This window comes from Vombatus ursinus, unplaced genomic scaffold (assembly GCF_900497805.2).
Source record: "Vombatus ursinus unplaced genomic scaffold, bare-nosed wombat genome assembly UNPS02000580.1, whole genome shotgun sequence".
Lineage (NCBI taxonomy): Eukaryota > Metazoa > Chordata > Mammalia > Diprotodontia > Vombatidae > Vombatus > Vombatus ursinus.
Genome location: NW_020940358.1, coordinates 29,937,891 through 29,952,022, shown reverse-complemented (window position 1 = coordinate 29,952,022; position 14,132 = coordinate 29,937,891). Strand labels below are relative to the sequence as shown.

Here is a 14,132-nt window from a genome sequence, read left to right as displayed (position 1 = left end):
TGTGTGTGTGTGTGTGTGTGTGTGTGTGTGTGTGTGTGTGTGTGTGTATTCTATAGCACTAGGAAAGAAAACTTGTGAATTGTATGAAAACCTGAAAGACGATCCAGTTAGGGACAATTCTTTCCGTGCATGCAGATGGAAGTGAGCTGGTTTAGCAAACTTCAGTCGCCACCTGGTGGCTCATGTGGATATAGCACACTGGGTGGCCCTAAGCTATTTTGCTGCACTCTGTATGCAAGGCCCCAGCTGTCGCAAATAACCATAACAAGGACAGAAATTGAATTTCCCAAAAGATAAAATTCATGTTGGCAGGACAGGGCAAGGATAACCAAACAATAGAGAGGATCATGGGAAGTGAAATGGATAGTTTTGATTATATGAAATTAAAAGGGTTTTGCAGCCAAAATTAGAAGGAAAGCAGGAAACTAGGGGAAAACTTTACAGCAAGTTTCTCTTATAAAGACTTCATTTCTCAAATATATGTGAAACTGAGTTAAATTCATAAAAATAAAAGCCATTCCCCAACTGCTAAGTGATCAAAGGATATAAACAGGTAATTTTTAAGAAGAAATCAAAACTATCAAGTAGTCACATAAAAATGTTCTAAATCATTATTGATTAGAGAAATGCAAATTAAAACAATTCTGAGGTACTACCTCACACTTGTCAGATTGGTACCGTGACAAAAAAGGAAATGGAGAACAATTTGGAACGATGCCCAAAGGGCTGTAAAACTGTGCATACTCTTTGACCTAGCAAAACTATTATTAGGTCAGTATCCCAAAGAAATTGAAGGAAAAGGACCTATATGTACCAAAATATTTATAGCAGCTCTTTTTGTGGTAGCAAAGATTTGGAAATTGAGGCGATACCATCAATCAGAGAATGGCTGAACAAATTATGGTATATGATTGTGATATTGTGCTATAAGAAATAATGAGGGGGATGGTTTAAGAAAGATTTATGTGAACCAATGCAAAGTGAAGTGAGCAGAACCAAGAGAACATTGTACACAGTAACAGTAATATTGTAAATATCGTAAAAAAGATCAACAATAAAAGACTTAGCTACTTTGATCAACCAATGATCTAAGGATTCATGCTGAAAAAAGCTATTCACTTCCAGAGAGAATGATGGATTTTGAGTGCAGATTGAAGCATATTGTTTTTTCACTTTATTTTCTTGCTTTTTTATTTTTGGCAACATGGTTAATATGGAACTGTTTTGCATGACTTCACATGTATAATGGGTGTCATATTGCTTGCCTTCTCAATGGATGGAGGAGGGGCTGGTGGGAGTGAGAGAATTTGGAACTCAAAATTTTTAAAAATGAATGTTAGATAAATCTAAAAATAAAAATAAATAATACATCCATGCATGAATGAGTGAATGGATAGATGTTATCATCCTAAGGCAAAACCTGAGCATCCCTACCCTAGTTATAGCTCTGTATTAAATGTATCCATAGATATGTTTTAAAATAAGTTTTTTTAAATGATCCAACCATTTTGGAGAGCAATTTGAAACTATGCTCAAAGGGCTATAAAAATGTGCATACCCTTTGACCCAGCAATAGCACTTCTGGGGCTGTATCTCAAAAAGATCATAGAAATGGGAAAAGGACTCACATATACAAAAATATTTATAGCAGCTCTTTTTGTGATGGCAAAGAATTGGAAATTGAGGGGATGCCTATCAATTGAGGAATGGCTGAACAAGTTGTGGTATATGAATGTAATGTAATACTATTGTGCTATAAGAAATGATGAGCAGGTAAACTTCACAAAAACCTGGAAAGACTTGTATGGACTGATGCTGAGTGAAGTGAGCAGAACCAGGAGAACGTTGTATGATGACTAGCACTGATAAACTTAGCCCTTCTCAGCAATGCAAGGATCTAGACATCTCCAAAGGTCTCATGATGGAAAATGCTATCCACATCCAAACAAAGAGCTATGGAGTTTGAGTGCAGATTGAAGCATACTATTTGCTATTTTTTTCTTCTGTTTTGTTTTCTCTTTTTTGTGGTTCCTCCTATTGGTTCTAATTCTTCCTTACAACATCACTAATGTGAAAATATGTTTAATAGGAATGTATATGTAGAGCCTATATCAGATTGCACACCATCTTGGTGAGGGAGGTGGGGAGGGAGGGGGAAAAAATTTAAAACTCAGAAGGCATACCGTCTTGGGGTGGGAGGAGGGACAAGATGGGAAGAAAATTCGGAACTCAAAATCTTATGAAAGTGAGTGTTGAGGGGCAGCTAGGTGGTGCGGTGGATAGAACACTGGCCTTGTATTCAGGAGAACCTGAGTTCAAAACCAGCCTCAGACACATAACACTTACTAGCTGTGTGACCCTGGGCAAGTCACTTAACCCCCATTGCCCAACCAAAAAAAAAAAAAAGAAAAGAAAAAGGAAGTGACTGTTGAGAGCTAAAAATAAATAAATTTTTAAAAATAAGTTTTTATTGATATTTTCTGTTTCTTACATCACCATAGTATTCTATGTATCCCTCCTCTTCCCTCTCCCTGAGAACATCCCATGATAGATAGTTTTGGTTTTTTTATGGAGGAAAAAAATGTCAGCACAACTGATCAATACACTGAAAAAGTTGTATCCACAGACACTTGGATGTGATCTCTTGTCTCAATCATCTGGTGACTGCAATAGCAGTCAATGATTTATTATAGAAGACTGTTGTCACACTTACTGACACTAATACAGTCCTTAAAATATTTAGTGCAAATCAAGCTGAGAAATTTTATGAGGATCTTTGCTTTAACAAACTTGCAATGGGGCATTTGTGTTTTTCATTCTGGACCCTGTTAGGTTCAAGAGTGGGTTGGAGAGGGGTTCAAACAATTCTTTGACTATTTAGTGCCCTCCTTCTAAATAGCATAACAGAGGATGTCTTCTCTAGGCAGAGTTCGTGCCGTGGAGCCATGGACCATCTGCATGAGATGTATGGATTTCTTTTGCCTAGGCAGTAAGCATGGATGGCTGAGACTTTGAGCACTGCAAGCTACTAGCTCAACAGAACCACTATCTGCCTGTCTACCTTTTATTTAAATAAATGGCTATACAGACTAACCATCTGTTGCCTAAAAGTAAATTTTGTATAAAGTCCTGTGCATGAGTCTTCAATTAATTTCCACAAATATTTCTTAAGTATTTACAATGGGAAAGGCTTTGTGAGGAAAGCATTAATGTTAAGGATGTGGACCAGGGTCGAGATTCTTTTTGTGTGTGACTTTAGGGACCTTTCTCTTTTCATTGAATTCAAGAATTATTTTGGCATATTCAGAAAGTCCCCTTTTCTAGGGGCTATGCAACAGAGGATTCAATTCAGCTTAGCAACACAACATTAAAATGCTTATTAAAGCTGTGCTGTAAATCCAGAGTACTGTGTGAAGCACAGGGAGACGGTCATGGAGCAGTATAAAGTTTATATAAGAATGTTGAGTAGAAAGAGTTTTCTTTTTCCTTAAAAAAAAAACAAACACATTTCATTGACATCTTTTGTCTTTACGTGACAATCCTTTCCTTCCTACCTCCCTGAAGAATGAACCATCCTTTGTGAAAAAAAAAAAAACAAAATAAGCAGAAATATCCAATATAGAAAACCTTTTCTGAAAATGTACATAATACTCTGTCCTAGTAAGGTCACGTGGGAGGAGGGAATATATTTCACTATCTTTTTCTCTAGGAAATTTGGTTTTTCCAGATCAGAGTGAGTTTATCTTCCTTTTGGGGATTTTTGAAATTTACAGTATTTCAACATCATCTATGGCCTAGGGACAAGGAGGTTTCCTCTCCCATAAAGGACCCTCGCTCTAGACTCATGCAGAGCTCAGATTTGGCCCTAAGAAGCTTGTTCTAAAAAATAACATACCAAGCTTTTTTCTCCCATTCTCTAGTTTATTGTATCCCCACCCTGAAGTCCTAGGGAAAATCTCAACAACAAAATTTAGGTATATCTCTAGAATCTCTCCTAAAGGTATTAATACATCTTTTCTTTAAAAAATAAAAAAAGTATTCACTGACCCTTCCTAGATCTATATCCCAAAGAGATCAAAGAAAAGAGAAAAGAACCTATTTATACAAAAATACTTATAACAGTTCTTTTTATGGGGATGCCCATCAATTGGGAAATGGCTGAACTAATTGTGGTATATGATTGGATGGAATCTTATTGTGCTATAAGAAATGATGAGCAGAATGGTTTCAGGAAAACCTGGGAAGACTTAAATGAACTGATACAAAGTGAAGTGAGCAGAACTAGGAAAACATTATACATTGTAACAGCGATTGTAACAGTCCAAACGATGATCAATTGTGAAAGACTTAGCTTCTCTGATCAAGACAATGATCCAAGACACTTCCAAAAGACCCATGATAAAAAAAAATACTGTCTACTTCCAGAGAGAGGAATGATGAACTCTGAGAGCAAATTGAAGCATATATTTTTTAAAACTTTCCTTATTTGGGGCAGCCAGGTGGCACAGTGGCTAGAGCTCCAGCCTTAGAGTCGAGAGGACCTGAGTTCAAATGTGACCTCAGACACTTGGCACTTACTAGCTGTGGGACTCTGGGCAAGTCACTTAACTCCAATTGCCCCCCCCCAAAGCAAAAAAAAACCCTTTCTTTATTTTCCTTGTGTGTGTTTTCTTTTGCAACATGGCTAATATGGAAATGTTTTACATGATTTCACATGTATAATTGATAAAATATTGCTTACCTTCTCAAGGGATGTGGGAAGGATGTGGGAGAGAGGGAGAGAACTTGAAACTCAAAAAAAATTTTTTTACTATCAAAGAAATTTTAAATGTTATTAGGAAATATTTAACAAAATAAATAAAATATATTTAAAAATAAAAAGCATTCACTGTACAAAGTAGTAGATTTCAATTATGGGACAACTATTTATTTCCTCCACTATAAAAAAAAAAACTGCTAAAACACACAAGACCCATAAGCACACGTTTTGTTGTTATTGAGTTGTTTCAGTTCTGTCCAACTCTTTATGATCCCATCTGGGTTTTTTTTTTTTTTGGCAAAGATACTGGAGTGGTTTGCCATTTCCTTCTCCAGCTCATTTTACAGATGAGAAACTGAGGCAAACAGGGTTAAGTGACTTGCCCAGAGTTAACATGCATTTACAAATGCTTAAAAAATGAAACCCATTACTCACATTATACTCTCCCAGGAAATAAAGATTCCCAGGAAACTTATGGGTCTGCTGAACATTCATGTGATCATAGAATCATAGATTTAGAACCAGAATGGACTTTAGAAACCATTTATCCCAACCCTCTCATTTTACAGATGAGGAAACTGAGGCCTAGAGAGGTTAAGTGAATTGTCCAAGATTGTACAGGCAGGATTTGAACCAAGATCTTCTGATTAGCAACTCAAGGTGCATATCTTCTGTCCAGCCAGGTATGCATGGATTATCTTCCTGACAAGTGCTTAGCTTCTTTTCTAAGAAGCTTATAATGGTAGGAGTCACCTACTACCAGACAACAAGCACCAGATTCAATGATTCTATACCTCTTAAGATACCAAAGTAACTGTGACTGCTGGAAACACCCATGTCTCAGGGCTTCTGTTCATTCGTATGGGCTTGAGGAAAGAGAAACAAAACATAATGAGCAGCCAGGGACTCGAAGTCCAGTCTCAGACTCACCTAGGCAAGCACAGGTTCCTGCTACCATGTGCTCATGTCACCACAGTTGCTGCTGGGGAAAAAGAGATGGGGGAAAATAACCACACGACCCCACCCCCGCCCCAGCTCCTCCCTACCTCCCCTGATGGAGAGTGGTGCTCACTATGTCCCAACAAAGAGATTGCCTCAAAAGAGACTAGGATGTCATCTGGTAAAGATGGTAACATGAAAGGTCACAGAGAAGCCCAGGTCTCCCACAGAAAACCTCAACAAACATCTAAAAATGGTCTAGAAGTACCAACAATATAGAAATCTAAAAAAGAAACAAAAATAATTTTTACACAGTAGAAAAATGTGCAAAAAGATGGCCAGAAGAGTATGGATACTGTCAGAGTGATCAAATGAGGGACGAGGAACCAGATCAGGTAAAGGAGGAAGAGGTGGGAAGAGGGTCATGCTTGGTAAACCAACAGAAACTTCAGGAATCTGGCCAGAGGTGATTGGAGGAGAGCAGCCCAAACTCCTGCAAATAGACCTGAAGCCAAGCCAGCACCAACTCCAATAATCGGGCATTTGAAGCCACACGATGTCTCAGGCCAGCCAGGGCAGAAGTGGGGAACAGAATCAGCTCCAGTCGGTCTCTGCAAAGGGATGTAGGGCCTGGTCATGCGCTCCTCAGAGTAGTGGAAGCCACAGTAAGAGACTGTGCCAACTCAGTGCCTGAGGGCTGGTTCTAGGAGGGATGTACAGGGGGCCTGACTAGCATTCTCATATTCCACATACTGCTAGAGCTTGTCAGAATCACAGCAGGGGATATAAAACTCCTGGATGAGGATTGTGCAAAAATGAGGAAAAAGCAAACCAAGGTCTGAAACTGCAGTGAACTACCAGGTTTGCTGTTTGTTTGGTCATTTCAGACTCTTCATGACCCCTTTTGGAGTTTTCTTGGCAAAGATACTGGACTGGATTGCCATTTCATTCTCTAGCTCATTTTACAGGAAACTGAGGCAGACAGGATTAAGTGACTTGCCAGGGTCACACAGCTAGTAAGTGTCTGAGGACAGAATTGTACTCAGGAAGAATATCTTCCTGACTTCAGGTCCCACGCTCTATACACTGAGTCACCTAGCTGCATATCAGAAATGTAGTTGGGGGGCAGCTAGGTGACACATCAGATAGAGCACTGGCCCTGAAATCAGGAGGACCTGAGTTCAAATTTTGCCTCAGACCAAACACTTGACACTTACTAGCTGTGTGATCCTGGGCAAGACACGTAACCCCAATTGCCTAAAAAAAAAGAAAGAAAAAGAAATATAGTTGGTTTTTAATAAATACTTGTTATTTATTAATAACAAGTTGTTATTAATCAAAAATTGAGACCAGATTTGAACTCAGGAAGATGAGTCTTCCTGACTCCAGAGGCAATACTCTATCCACTGCTTGTCGTTGTTCATCTTTCTTTCTGCAAGAGGATAAATGACATCACAAGGTTGATGTCTTGACTTGCAAAAGTGAAATGCATTTAAGTGAGGCAGAGCTGTTCAAAGTCATCAGCCTCACTCTGTCTTCCAGAGTCATCGAAGTCCAGTGGCAAGACATAAGTCAAGAGGAATGGAGATGGCCCGGATGCAGTGGGAGACCTTGGCCTTTTTAAGCTAATTTCTTTCCCAGGTATGTTTATCTAAGGCGACACCCATTCAGTGATTAAAGGCTACTAAGAATTGAGACAAAAGACACCCTAGTTTGCCATCACAAAAGAATCAATCCAGGATGGAAAGACCCTCAGAGTTTCTGGCCAGAACAGTAAACAGTTGCTATTTACACTCACTCTGAGTCATCAAAGCCCAAACAGTGATCCAGAGAGGTTTGGGCTAGGTCCTATTATTGACCAATCAATGAAAGCCAGAGTGATTTGGGTTTAAAGGCATAGTCAAGTAGCTCCATTTGAATCACAATGGGTTTTTTCAAAGCAAGAGCATATTTTAAGACATCTTAAATGAAAACTATGGGGGACAAAAGGGTTAATTGTCCCAACTTTTTAGAATTTGTCTGTGGCTGTGTAGAACACCAGCCCTGAAGTCAGGAGGACCTGAGTTCAAATGTGACCTCAGACCAAACACTTGACACTTACTAGCTGTGTGACCTTGGGCAAGTCACTTAACCCCAATTGCCTAAAAATTAAAAAAAAAAAAAGAATTTGTCTGTGGCACCAGTACTTTCTCTTGGACATAAAGGATAAATTCTAATTCTATCCACTGCACCACCTACCTGCCCTACCAGGAGATTGGAACAAAAGACAGGGATTGAGGCACAGGGTGGGGCCCAATATTAGCCACTACACAGATTGCTTCAGCAGTGTCTATACTAGAGAGGAACAAGACCAAACAATGCCTACCTGACTCATTTAAGAGAATAATAGGAAAGCTTCACTTTCTCCTTCCCAGTCATGGAGTTCAGTGGCAAGACATAAGTCAAGATGACTGGTGATGGCCCAGGATGCAGTGGGTGACAGGCCAGAATACAGAATCTCAATCCAAAAGTCCAAACACTGATGCTAAACAGAAGATACTAATATTGCGGGTTAAGAGAAGCCTAAGAGGGGCAGCTAGGTGGCCCAGTGGATAAAGCTCCTGCCTTGGAGTCAAGAGGACCTGAGTTCAAATCCAGCCTCAGACCCAACACTTGACACTTACTAGCTGTGTGAACTTGGGCAAGTCACTTAACCCCAACTGCCTCATCAAAAAGCAAAAAAAAAAAAAGAGAGAGAAGCCTAAGAGATAAATCCAGAAGTAGGGAATGACTCCACAATGACAAACAGAACCTCTATGACTTGGCCACAAGGACAAGAGTGGTTGGAAGAAATTCAATTTCATTTAATTTATTAAGTGCCTACTATATGCTAGCATTGTGTTAAGTGCTGAGGATACAAAAAAAGGCAAAAGACAATTCCTGCCCTCAGACAGCTTACAATCTAATGGATGAGTAAAGTCAGAAATAGAAAATGAAATAAAAGTTCAGGGGAAAAAAAATTGAAGACAGTAAAATAGGTTAAAACATAAGGTTGAAAACCTTACCCAAGTAGGGTACTCCTTGAAAAACAGACTGGAGAAAACAGAAATCAATGACATCATGAGACAAATATTAGAACAAAGTCAAAATATTTTTAAAAGAAGAAAATTTTAAGTTACATAAAAAAAACCTAATTGTAAAAAAAAGGTTGAGGATAGATGAGGATCAAATGAGTTAATGTGCAAAGTGCTTTGCAAAGCAGAGACTCAGCACATGTCCCTCCCTAAGTTGCCAAAGACTACGTGCCTGCCTCCATGGAAAGTGCCCCACCCGAACTGCCACATACAATAGTCAAGTTCTCTTAATTCAGAAAGTATTTCATTTCCTAGGCAGGAAGCATGGGCTGGAGAACCCTGTTCTCAGGAAAGGAACAATTGGTATACTGTTGGTGAAAAGCAAACCAGTCTTTGAATTGCCTTTTCCAAAAACCCATCTGCAATCAAAGGCAAATTTTAATGTCTGAAAAACTTTCACTGTTGGAGGTCCTTCCTTTTTTTAAAAATTAATTTGATATTATTTTCAGATCTACATTTTCTCACTCCTCCCACCAATTGAGAAAGCAAGAAAAGCTTGACATAGGTCAAGCAAAACAAATTCCCATATTGCCCATGCCCCCCCCCCAAAAGTCTTATTCTGTATACTCTGAGTCCATCACCACTGAATCAGGAGTTCATCTTGAGTCTTCTGAAATTGTGGTTGGTTGTTGTGTTGATCAGGGTCCCTAAGTCTTTCAAAGTTCTTTGTCTTTACAATATTATTGCTACTGTATGACTTGTTCTCCTGGTTCTGTTCACTTCAGTTCATACAAGTCTTCCTATGTTTCTCTGAAATCATGTCCTTCATCATTTCTTACAACCTGATAGTATTCCATATATATATATATGTATAATGACTTATTCAGCCATTCTCCAGTTGATGGGCATTTCCTCAATTTCCAATTCTTTGCCACCACAAAAAAAGATCTGCTATAAAAATTTTTGTACATAGGGGTCCTTTTCTTCTATTTAAAAAAAATCTCTTTCGGGTACAGAAGGTCTTTACTTCTTAAAACTTGTATACTTAAAAAGATGACTCCTTTTCTTCCTTCTTCCTTTATTCTGCCCCATCTTTCTGCTTGGTTTCTGAGATAATAAGAAAAGCCATGTGGATGCTGCCAACCCCAGGGCAGTCCATGGACAGAAATTTTAGATTTTTCACTAGTACCTCATCTAGTTTGGGAAACATTATTATAGGATCTTGTGGAGACAAGTTTTCTTCTGTGACTTACTATGTGACTATAGGTAAGTCACTCAACCTTGATTTCATCATCATTAAAATTACAATAATAATTGTAGCATCCACCTCGCAAAGCTGCTGTCTCACTGAAATGAAATCTTATAGGTAAAAGCATTTTGACAAAAAGAGCTATATAAATGCTATGTATCATAAAATTATTATTATGATGATGCCCAAATATACCTTTTGCCTCTATAGTAAATGGTATTTACCCTTCTATCACTTTTTCCTGATTTGTATGGGGCATATGTAGGCAGTCAAGGAGCGTCTGCCTAGCCCTTTTATATCTTTGAATTTTTCTTCTTTTGGTCTCTAGGGAAATGTTTCACAGAAAGAGAGAAGCTGGCAGAGCAAATTCTGGGATTCTAACATGGAGAAAGATTGCCTTCCCCTCCTCGCATCCATCTGGGATCTTGCTTATTCTCCTTTTCCATTAGGAGCAGAAGCCAATGCAAAAGACTAAAAAGACAGTGTCTATTCTGTGTCCTTTTTTTTCCTCTCCTCTCCTTTTCCTTTTAAGATGACAGCACCAGTCACTGAAATGGGTAGCAGAAGTATGAGCAGTGAGCATGACCAGGACAAAGGAGCAGTTGGGACTGAACCGAATGAGTGCTGATGAGAGGCATAGTTAGTAACCCCCCACTCCCCACCCCCACTCTCCCAGTGATGGGAATTGTAAACTACTTCCAATCCTGTTTTCAAACAGATGGCAAGCCAAGGCAAAACCTCATTTCCCCTGAATCCCTTTAATAGGTGAGACAGAAACATAGGAGTGAACAGGATTTAACTCATTTCTCTTTCATGGACTGCAGATGTGTGTCCTTAGAGTTTTCCCATCAGCACCAAAGATCTGAGAAAATGGTGTACAATTGAAAGAATTTGTATTTTTCTTTTCTATTTAATTTCATGATGCTAAAAACTGCATGATCCAGTTGAATTGTTGGTTAGTTTTGATGAACTCCTTTTTTACTCTTTTTCTTTTAAAATCACAGGGGATATCTTGCTAGGTAAGGGAGGAATATATCCAGAAATGATGATGATATAAAAACAAAAGATTTCAATAAAAATAAGATTTTAAAAACTACCCTCCAAAAGATACAGCAACAGAAAAAACCCTTAATCACAACATATTAAGTGAATGAATCTATGAGTGCTATAGGAAGTGATTTGAGAGCAAGAAATACCCCAAAGAGGTGGGGGCTACAAGTCAATTATAGACAGTAGGTTTCATATATTAATATTGGATCAACAACTCATTCATCCCTAGACTAATTGGAATTCAGACAGCTAGGTGTTAAAAAAAAAATCCTACTAGGCCAAGAATGGCTTTTGTAGAAATGGAGAACCCCATATGTTTTCAGTAGAGCTCCTTCAAGTGTCTGAGGGAGATACCAAAGACTCTTTTTTTAAAAAGTGGCTATAGGCCCAGGTGGACATGGTGGCTCATACCTGGAATCCCAGCTACTAAAGAGGCTAGCATATCTCTTATGCCCAGAGGTTCTGAGTCTGCAGTGGGCTAAACCAATCAATCTTATGTCCACCCTAATATGCTTAGCTTGTAAGAATGGGGGGACACCAGGTTGACTAAGGATGGGGTGAATCAGCCCAGATCTGAAAAATGGAGCCGGTCAACGTCTGTGCTAACTGGTAGGATCATCGATGAGCAGCCCCGGTACTTCCAGCCTGAATGAGATAGGGAGACCTAGTATTTTTTTTTTTTTTAATGACTATCTTATGTTCCTGCTCCAGTGTGGCTGAAATGGCTTGGGTTGATAGTTTAAGTACTGTGTCTCCTGGTAACTCACTTGGATATTGTATTCTGAGTTAATTTAAACTCCCTTAAGTGCCATACATAGAAAAATAAATATTTAATGGGTTTATTTTATACTTTGTGGTTGTTGTTCAGCCACTATCTATGTACGTATTGATTTCTATCTCTGTAGAAGGTAAAGGAAGTTCCCTGAGGTCAGGGATTGTTTTCTTCCTTCCATCCTTTGCTTTTTCCTTCCTTTCTTTCTTTCCTTCCTTTCTTCCTACCTTCTTTCCTTCTTTCCTTCTTTCTTTCTTTCTTTCTTTCTTTCTTTCTTTCTTTCTTTCTTTCTTTCTTTCTTTCTTTCTTTCTTTCTTTCTTTCTTTCTTTCTTTCTTCCTTCTTTCCTTCCTCTCTCTCTAATGCCTATCATAGGACCTGCCATGTAATAGGTGCTTAGTAAGGCTCATTGAACGGAAGTAAATCTCAATACATTGCTGTTACCTGACAGAATCATGGATTTTAAAGCTGGTCCTCTAGTCGATCCCTCTTTTTACATGATGAAACTTAGGCAGAGAGAGGTGAAGTGACCTACCCAGAAGCATCCAGACAGAACTGGAATTTGAAACCAAACCTAGCCCACTCCACCTCCTTCAATTAGTTCTTTTGTGCAGTTGCTCAGCTTTTCTGCATTATCAGGACTTCTGCAAGTACACAATTAAAACATCTTTTTTCCAATGCCTTTTTCCTCTAATTTTTTTTCATTCCTTGTCACTCTGCCCAACCCTGTTTTACATCTATTTTTTAATGAATGACTCCAATGTTCCTTCATTACAAATACTGTAAGTGCAAGATTTATAAGACTCTTTTTTCCCATGGAGACAAGATCCTCTTCCTCTATTTTTAAACATTTTTGACAGAAGTTATTCCTATATTTTTAACCCATGGTCATTTTATATATTTTATGTAATTTCATTTTATTATTTTCCTCATTGATATGATTTATTGCATTTACTTCTTAGTTTCCAAATATTAAATCAACCTTGCATTCCAAGCATAAATCCTACTTGGTCAAAGCAGATATCTTAAATTGCTGCATATTGCTGTGTTCCATTTGCTAATATTTAATTAAATATTTTGAATTTATAGTCATATGTAGGTTGTAATTTCCTTTTTCATTCTCATCTGCCATAATTGGTTATCAAAACTGTAGTTGGCTCATTGAAAGAATTGAGCAGTATGCCTTTGTCTTCTATAATTATAAAGAGAATCTAAATATATAGGGATTACTCGTTCTTTAAAGGTTTGGAAGAATTCATTGATAAATCAGTGTGGCCATAGTGCCTTTTATGTAGGAGGTCAATAATGGCTTGTCTGTCTTCTCCTTCAGAGATTGGTCTATTTTTGTTCTCTATATCCTGTTTTGCCAGGAAACAGATATTTTTTTGTACATAGTCATCCTTTTCTTTTAGGTTTTCAAGACTATTAGTATAAAGCTATGTGTAATTATCTCTGACAATTTTCTTAATTTCTTTCATGTTTCTTGTAATCTCCCCTTTTCTCATTTGTGATTTTGATGACTAGACTTTTTCCTCTCTTTTTTTTTCTTCTCTTTATTTTTGAAAATTACATTTGCCCATTGTTTGTCCATTTTAGTCTTTAAAAAAATAGCTCTTGATTTTATTATTTAAAATGTTAATTTGTCTTTGGCTTATTCATTTTTAGCTTAATCTTTATGATCTTTCCTTTTCTGCTCTACTCTTTTACCACCCCTTCTGGAAACACCTCCCCAACTTGGCAATTACACTCAGGAGTTTGCAGGTTGGGTCCTCAGAGAGGAAAAACTGTTCACCAGACTTTAGCCCACAGTGTCTCCATCTGTTGTCAGTGGCAATCTGCCACTGCCTAGGTGAGTCTCTAGGCAGGAGGTGTTAACCTGGGGCTTGTGACTTTAAAAATATATAAATAACTGTATGTGGATATGTATATACACACACATGTATAGACACATATATGTATATACACACAGGTGTAAATCTTTCTATCTATATATACATACACGTATACATGTAACTATTTCAACATAACTGGTTTCCTTTGTAATCCTGTGTATTTTATTTTATGCATTATGGACTGTGAGATACTTGAAAGCAGGGACTATCTTTTGCCTTTTTTTTGTATCCCTAGCACTTAACACAGTGCCTGGCACATAGTAAGAACTTAACTAATGTTTATTAACTGACTATTTGGAGAAGGGGTCCATAGGATTTACCAGACTGCCAAAAGGGTTCGTGACACAGAGAAGTTTAAAAACAACAACAACAACCAGAAGCATTCATTAAGCACCTACTGTGTGCTAGGTACCATGCTA

At 38.1% G+C, this 14,132-nt stretch overlaps 1 long non-coding RNA gene across 1 annotated transcript in view; it reads left to right on the top strand.

Annotated features, from left to right (window-relative positions):
* Nucleotides 1-3,038, top strand: part of LOC114033086 — a 9,475-nt gene extending 6,437 nt beyond the window's left edge. The window contains exon 3 of the long non-coding RNA XR_003567919.1: nt 2,924-3,038. This is a non-coding gene — a long non-coding RNA (uncharacterized LOC114033086). The remainder of the gene's footprint in view (nt 1-2,923) is intronic.
* The last annotated feature ends 11,094 nt before the right edge of the window (nt 3,039-14,132 follow it).